This window comes from Panthera onca, chromosome B2 (assembly GCF_046562875.1).
Source record: "Panthera onca isolate mPanOnc1 chromosome B2, mPanOnc1 haplotype 2, whole genome shotgun sequence".
Lineage (NCBI taxonomy): Eukaryota > Metazoa > Chordata > Mammalia > Carnivora > Felidae > Panthera > Panthera onca.
The window spans coordinates 92,280,079-92,289,148 of NC_138343.1; the positions used below are offsets into that span (position 1 = coordinate 92,280,079).

At 35.7% G+C, this 9,070-nt stretch overlaps 1 pseudogene; it reads right to left on the bottom strand.

The window, feature by feature from the left end:
* Nucleotides 1-1,848: 1,848 nt before the first annotated feature.
* Nucleotides 1,849-2,809, bottom strand: LOC132667431 (heterogeneous nuclear ribonucleoprotein A1-like; annotated as a pseudogene).
* Nucleotides 2,810-9,070: the final 6,261 nt, after the last annotated feature.

A 9,070-nucleotide genomic window follows, 5' to 3' on the forward strand; every position in this document is an offset into this window, starting at 1 on the left:
TCATGACCCCTACAACAATGTTCTAACGCATCACATTCCTATTACTCAAACTCCAAATCAATACGAGGTACATTCCTGCAGTGCTAAAGCTAAAATTTAATAAAGTCCCTTGGTTTATATTTCTTAAATAATGACGGGTGAGGAAGTCTTCTTTGAAATAGAAGAAATCAAATAATTCTGAAAAGATTAATTGAAAAATTCATAAAAGTTTCCCACTAGGACGGTAGTTTGTGAGAGAGAAAAAAAAAATACAAAAAAAAAGTTCTTGTGTTCATATATTTACTGTGAAAAATTTCACCTGCTGTTAGCTTCTTTGTAATAAAAGAAAAACCTAATAGAAAAAGAAAGTTTATAAGTTATCAAGAAAATATTAACCCATTTCACATTAACAGAAAAAAATCATTAAGTGATATAATTTTATCAGTGCAAAGATTTTAGAAAGTAAAATATATTCTTCAATTTTCATTTTGTATTACACTGTGAAGGCAAAAATGTTCTTATTCTATTTCCTTTGTTTCTGAATAATCATATTATTTGAAATGTTTATATTTACAGATAAATTTCTTGCATTTGACAATGGACACTTTCATATAATGGTTCAAATTGATTTATCCTAAGATACTTTTAACATACCAGTTAATTATAAGCAATACTGAAACAGGCATAGTAAACATTAGTATACACAGTATACATTAGTATAGTGGTTGTCTACATTAGGAAAGTTTGTTAGCTTATATTTGGAGGAAAAATTCCTATGATATTATACAAAAATATTTTATGTGCACAAAATATAATATATAATTCAGTTTCATTTTTTAATTCTGCCATATTTCTACTTGTATCTATAGTGGTAAAATGTTATACAGTTTGTTTAATGTGTATTTGTCCATCGAGTCTTTAAAAATTTACTATGAATTAAAAAATAAATACTTTTAACATGCACATTTCTTAAATTATGAAGCTAGGGATATCTCGGTTTCTCTACCTCACTACCATCATCTCAGCTAGGCTATAGCAATGGCCTCCAACCAAATCTCTGTCTCTATTTTTCATCTCACTACGGTCAATTTTGTATATAGCTTAGATTATCTTTTAAAAGAATTCTATTTCCATCACATTCAAAATACAATAAACTATTACGTTCCTGCCATGTAAAGTCCCACCAATCATCTTGTCCCTTTATATCTCTCTGATCTTTTGTCCCTTTATCCTGTGCCTGACTCTAGCTCATGAACCCTGACAACATTGGCCGTCTTGTTGTTTATCACTAGATTATTCCAGATTTGGTTCTGCTTCAGTACTTTAGCACCTCCTGTATGGTATGCCCTAAATAGCCCTTTCACATATCTTCATATCATTGTATGGCTTAATCTTTGCTCAAATTTACCCGAGAGAATTATATTTTTACCATCTTTTCTAAAAATCTCACTGTTTAATCACTTTCTATTATCCTACCCTGATTTTTAAATTTGTATTATTTATTTATTTATTTATTTATTTATTTATTTATTTATTTATTTAAAAAGGCACATTTATTCAGAGTCATGATCAGACTATTACATTTAGCAATCAACAGCATGGGAGCAAAAAAATCTACATTAAAACCCTTTGTTGGAATGCTTTACACTTTCCATTGAACAGAAACTAAACCTGTTATACAATTAGTCACAAATTTAGCCCTCGAGTTTTTTGTCCATACACGAGTTTTGTCTAAAACATGTCTTCTTTGTAGCAGCTAGGCCCTGCCACCACTGTGCTTGGCTGAGTTGACAAATGTGTTATAACCTGTGCCTTCTCTGTCACTTCTCTGGCTCTCCTCTCCTCCTAAGCTTTGTGTCCTGCCAGTAATTAAAATCTTCTGTCACTGCCATAGCTACTGCTGCTGATGGAACTGCCATAACCACCTTGGTTTTGTGGTTTGGCAAAGTATTGGCCTCCACCAGCATGGGAGGCAGAGCTTCTGCCTCCAAAATTTCCTCCTTTAATGGGTCCAAAATTTGAAGATTGATTGTTGTAATTGCGAAAATCATTACAGCTTCACCCCTTCCAAAGTTGCTTCCATCATTACCAAATCTGTTATAGCCATCCCCACAGCCACCATTATTCACCACCACCTTGACTGCCACCAAAGCCACCTCACCTACTGATGTTTCCTCCACAACCAAGGTTGTCACTCCCACCAAAACCACCTCCAAAGCCACCACCAAAGTTTCCAGAACCACTTTGACCTCCTCAGCTGGATGAAGCACCAGCCATCTCTTGCTTAGATGGAACTTCCCTTACTTCACAGTTGTGGCCATTCACAATATGGTGTTTTTGAATGATAGTCTTGTCTACAAATTCATGGTCATCAAATGTTACAAAAGTAAAGCCTGTCTTTTGCCACTGCCTTGGTCAGTCTTGATTTCAATCACTTAGGTTTTCCCATACTGTTCAAAATAGTCTCTCAGATGATGTTCTTCAGTGTCTTCTTTAATGCCACCTTCAAAATTTTTTTTCATAGTTAAGTGGGCACCAGGTCTTTGAGAATCTTCTCTGGAGACAGCCCTCTTTGGTTCTACAACTCTTCCATCCACCTTGTGTGGCCCTGCATTCATGGCTGCATCCACCTCATCCACAGTGGCATAGGTGCAAACCCAAAGCCTCTGGAACACTTGGCATTTGGAACTCTCATTACCACACTGTCCGTAAGCATTCCCCATTGCTCAAAATCACTCCTCAGACTCTCATCGGTTGCTTCAAAGCTCAAACCTCTGATGAAAAACATCTACAGCTGTTCAGCATCTTTAGGAGTCTCTGACTTAGACATGACGGCAGTTGGGGCAGGGGAGAGACTTTAAAGATGCTTACTCAGCAGCATCCAGGGGCAGAAACGTTAATTTTTTTTTAATGTCTATTATTGGTGTGTGTGTGAGAGAGAGAGAGAGAGAGAGAGAGAGAGAGAGAGAGAGTGAGCAAAGGAGGGGCAGACAGAGAGGGAGACACAGAATCCAAAGCAGGTTCCAGGCTCAGAGCTATCAGCACAGAGCCCAACACAGGGCTCAACCTCACGAGCCCAACCACGAGATCATGACCTGAGCCAAAGTTGGATGCTTAGCTGACTGAGCCACCCAGGCTCCCCCTGCCCTAATTTTTATACCCACCATCACAATTATTATGAAGGTGAGTTAATAAATAATGTCAACTAAGTGACAGGGAAAAGAGTTTAAAGTTGGGAATAGAAACAGTACCATAAGTCTCAGAGCAATTAAAATAAAAAAAAAATATATTAGTCATTGACCTTAGAACTTTAGAGACAAATGATGGCAAAGGCAACAACATTGTCATTTTTTCTTCAGGAAAGGCAAAATGCAGTAAGACAACCAATGAAAAGGAAATGAGAAGTGTAGATAATATATGTGTTTATCATTGCTATTGTTTGGTTGATTTTATTGGATAAATATCTTCGAATGATGTTATAAATTGAAGAAATAGTAAGTAGAAAAACTAGGTGACTACATGGGCGATAGAAGAGATTTTGATGAAATAGAAATCTGAGGAAATTAGGGAGAAAAGAAATCTGTGCAGGCATGAAAACAATGGCTTTGAGAAGGAGGCACTCCTAATCCAAAGGCTACAGAAAAGCATAAAGGTTATGAAAGATACAAAGGGATGAATTATATCCAATTAGACTTCATGCTAAAGTACTGGAAGTTATCTGGGACCCAAATGATATGGAGGTCAGGTCAAAATGTCTTACTTATCATCTTGGTGTTGTGATTATTTTTCCTTTTAGAAGTTAGCTTCCAGTCTATAGAAAAGAGGAGGAAGATCGGGAGATTACATAGTTCGAATTTTATAAGGCAAAGAGGTCTGTAAAAAACAGGAAGAGGAAGTCAAGCACCCTGCTATAGGAGAAGAAATGAGGCCAGAAATGAGTCTGATATATTCTCTAAGTTTTCATGGAACAGAATTCCATATTTTTTTCAGGAAATAGAAAATAGAGAGGTAAACATTTAGGTATTAAATCTGCAAGCATCATCATCATCAACATCATTATTATTCTAATAACCTTTATGTTTTAAATTTACAGTAAAATTTCAAAATAGTACAGAGAATTACCATCTACCTCACATCCACTTTCAGCAGTTATTAACATCTTACATTACTATGGTACATACTTATAGAGGATACATAATATCAAAGTGACCTATCACTGTTGATGTTACACTTGATTAACTGCCTGACAGTGTGTTTTCAGGTTTCTCCACCGTAATGTTACTCTTTTCCTTCTCTTTCCATACTTTACTTTTTGGAAGGAAGTCACTTATGTGCAGCCCCTTCTTGAATGGGGCAGTATCATCAATTGCCTTAAATGTGGAGAATAAATTATTTGGAATTATTCTGCATAGATTTATCTCTTCTCTCTCACTTATTAATCATTTGTTTATATCATTATGAATTCATGGATACTTATATTCTACACTAGGTTATAATCCAATACAATCTTTTTTTTTCCCCTTAAATAGTTCTGACTTTCCCATTGAGCTCTCTTTCTGTTGGATCCTGTATACTTTTGACTTTTTCCTAAATTATAGTCCCTTTTTTGGTTGTTATTGTTTGTTTTAGTACTTTCCTACTTTCTGGAACTATAAGATATCCAGGCCCAACTTGTCTGTTTCCCTGGTCTTATAATCATTGATTTATCTAGAAATTTCTTGTTCTCATATTGAAGAATGTTATTAGAAACTAATATACGGGCACTAACTATGCTTGTACTACTGGAGTATCTTTGTTTCCAGATGCTTTTATCTGACAGAGCAAGGAAACATATTTGTGTTTTATAATCAGTGGTTATATAAGTATTTATAAATATTTCTATATGTAACCATTTTTATTTATATTTAGCCAAATACCATTCATTCTGTTGTTTCCAATTTTAATCCATAACCTCTTGGTTCATTCTAGCCTCCTCTTGTTGCTTATCTGTAAACTTCCACCCCAACAGTTAGAAAGCTATCTGCAACAATCAGACATCCATTTACTTAAATTGTTAGAAGCCAATATTAATTTATAGTGGTTTTAAAGTTGCTGACCCATATCCCCATGAGAAGCTACTTTATCATCTAAAGTACAGTGTTTATGCCCACTCTTTTTGCCTATAGTCTGTTAGGCAGCAGTAATTCCCAAAGACTTAGATCAGCACCTTTTTGTCTTCTCCCACCAGTGAAGCTTTTTCACACTTGTTTAAAACATCAAAATTCTTTTTATATAGTTTCCTGTGGATCGTGGGACTCCCTGATCTCTTATTGATGTTTTAAAATTCACATACATTAAGGTTCACTTTGTGTTCTGTATGATTCTAAGGGTTTGGGAAAATGTATAATGTCATATGTTCACCATTTTCCATATAAAAATACACTCAATATGAAAAAAATACATTTTGCCTTTTAATAACTATCCTTATGTCACACAGAATAGTTTCACTGCCCTAATAAAATTTTTTTGTGCTTCATTTATTTAATCTCACTTCTAAAAACCCTGGACAACCATTGATGCATTTTCTGTCTCAATACTTTTACCTTTTCCAAAATGTGTAAATGATATTATAAAAAATTATTTCACTTAATGATATGCACTTAAGAATCATCCAAGTTTTTGTAAAGATTTATAGTTTATTTCTGTTTATCACTGAATAGCATTCGCTATATGAATGTACCTCAGTTGTTTTTCCATTCACTGTAAGTCCCTGTTATCTTTATTATTTTTTTATTTTATTTTTATTTTTTTTATTTTTGACACAGAGAGAGACAGAGCATGAGCAGGGGAGGGACAAAGAGAGAGGGAGACACAGAATCTGAAGCAGGCTCCAGGCTCTGAGCTGTTAGCACAGAGCCTGACGCGGGGCTCGAACTCACGGACTATGAGATCATGACCTGAGCCAAAGTCGGATGCTTAACCTACTGAGCCATGCAGGCACCCCAGTCCCTGTTATCTTTAAAGTTTTATTTCCATGTACTTTTTTTTTTTCTAAATGTCCACTGATTCTACCAATCCTTCCTACCTAGCAGTCTTTACACCCATTACACACAGATACACATACATACACATAAACACACACCTATGTATAGTGGAAATTTAGCAATTTCATCAAAGTAGTCTCAGCCTCTATTATTCTCAACCTCAACTAATATAATAATACTTTGCTGCACTCTCAGAGCCAGTCTGACTTTCCTTGAAATCAGTGTTTAAGTCTGTGCTCTGTCAAAACTTCAAGTCAAATACAAATGTCCCCTGCTTACCTTACTTCAAGGGATTTCTATTGTGCTCAGTATAAACATAAAACCACATATCAAGCCTCTGCAAAGCCCCATGTAATTTGGACCTACTATAACATATTCAGTATTTTGAATATAGTAGATAACAGTAAAATATATAACACACATAATATATTTTCAATGTTTCTAATGAAGTTACGTTTGATAATTCAAAACAGATACTTTAAAGTTTTTTTTTTGAGAGAGAGAGCACACATGAGTGAGAGTGCAAGTGGGGGAGGGGCAGAGAGAGAAGGACAGATGGACAGACAGAGAATCTCAAGCAGTCTCTGCAGCACTATCAGAGCAGAGCTGGAGGCGGGGCTCCATCTCAGGAACTATGAAATCATGACCTGAGACCAAGTCAAGAGTTAGAAGTTTAACCAACTAAGCCATCCAGGTGCCCCAAACCAGATACTTTAAATCACACCTCATTCCTGTTGTAAATTCCTAATTGTCTTAATTCCCTAATCTCTTCAGAGACTGGTGGTGTATGGAAGGTATTTGAGGATGTTATGGGTTTTGTTTTTGTTTTGATTTTTGTTTGCTTGTTTTGCTGTTGTTATTATTTTTTTATCACATGTACACAAGAATGCATGACTCTGTAATGTTAATTTGATTTTTATATTAAATCTGTATCTGGAGCAAGTCTTGTGTTCCAGGTAATTCCATTACCGAAATGAGACTATGGCTTTTCTTTAAATTTCACCAAAAGCAAACCGATGAATAAAGACTGTGTAGCAGACTATGGTAGCACACTCTACTGAAAGTTAGGGACACAGAGACATTTACATTTAATAGACAGGAACAACAACAAAGGACAAAGAATTTTCATGTAGACCATGGTTTCTCTAAGCTTCTCTTCTCTCCTCCTATTTCTCTGCCATTCTCTGACTCTTAGGGTTTTCTTTTTTTTCCTTTTATTAGAGACACTTCCTTTGCCTCCTCCCTGATATTTAATTATCTATAATTGAGAGCAATTTATCTCTGCATACTCTATTTAGTTCTTTGTATAACTGCAGTAGTGAAAGACTCATTAAAATATGGCTGTCATCTACTCCAGGAATCCCCTTTGCTTAGAATTAAGGAAGTAGGAAAAGTTGCATTGTTCCATCTTCAACTCTTAGAAGCCAACATTAAGTAAAACAATCAGTTCAGAGAGTTAGTTCCAGCCAGCATGAATTGATCAATTAAGATCAAAATGGCCATAAATGGTTTGGTTCTAAATTATGTTTTTTCCCCTGTATCAATATTAGATAGCTGCACAATACATTTTTTAAAAAATCCTTATATAAGTATTCTCTGTAACTATAATTAATTTATAGGTGATAAGAGCTTACACACATAGAAGTTGATCAAAAATTAGTTAGAGATAGGAAGAGTAAGTCATTTGAAATCCTGGACCCAATTCCAATGTGTGAAGAGGGGTTTCCCCACACCAACAAAGAATTCTTAGATACCAGTTCACCTCCATTCAACTTAATTCTGGCTTTATCTACCTGGAACTAGCAGTAGAGTCCGCAGGTAAAGGCCTCGGGCAAACAAGACTGCCCCTACTTCAGATGCCAGTTCCAAATCCAGGTTGTTACCTATGCTTGTGACCAACTGGCTACAAATTAGAGATCCAAGAACTCCCTTCAAGTCAGGATGCCAATCACAAGTCCATGTTGCTACCCATACTCCTGACCAAGTGGTTATAAATCAGAAGTTGCCACAGCCCCCCTCCTTGGGTTGGATTTGTTTGCTAGAGCAGCTCACAGAATTTAGCAAACTCATTTACTTATTAGATTACTAATTTACTACAACGAATATTAAAGGACGGGAATCAAGGCTCAAATGAAGAAATACATAGGGTGAGGTCTCACATGAAGAAGAATCTATCTTCCTGGGGTTTATGACATGACACAGTAGCACATGGAAGCGTTCTGGTTCCCCAAACCTGGAAGTTCTATAAACCCCCTACTTTTGGATTTCTGTGAAGGCTTCATTACATAGTGATGATTGATTAATACCTTAGCCATTGGTGGTTGATTCTACCTCGAGCCCCTCCCTACTCTCTAGAAATCAGGAGGTGGAAATGAAATTTTCAACCCTTTAGTTCACAGATGGTCTCCCTGGCAACCAGCCCCCATCCTTGGAGCTTTCCAAAAGTCACCTTCATTAACATAAACGCTTACTGGTGTTAGGGGTTTGTTATGAATAACCACACACCCATTTCACCTTTATGGCTCTGAAATGTTTTCCTGAACTAAAGAAAAAAAGTGCTCCCCATGCTCTTATCACTTAGAAGATTCCAAGGGTTTTGGGAGCTGTGAACCAGGAATTGTAATGAAGACTAAATACATATGAGAAATATATTTTGGTCAACTGAATATTAACAATATTGCAGTAAGGATGAGGATCTTATGAATTAACACATAAAGAGCACTCAGCACAGTATAAGCGTATAGTATTATGTCAAATCACTTTGCTTTATTCATCTTCAGGTATCAGAACACAGCACAGAGAAGTCTCTGTGGAGATTTTCAGCCATGGTGTAAATATGGTTTAAATTTGAAGACAATACAAAAAAAATCATTTACTACACTTTGGCTAGCAAAAGGTAACTGTAAAAATGTATAAGTATATATACATACACATATATAAATTATAAATTATAAGAAAAATCTATAGGAAAAAGAAACCCTGCTTGACTGATATTATAGTTTTTGATGTTGAGTTTCAAAGCACTTAATGCCAAAAGGGGTAACCTGCACTTCTACTCACTTACAATG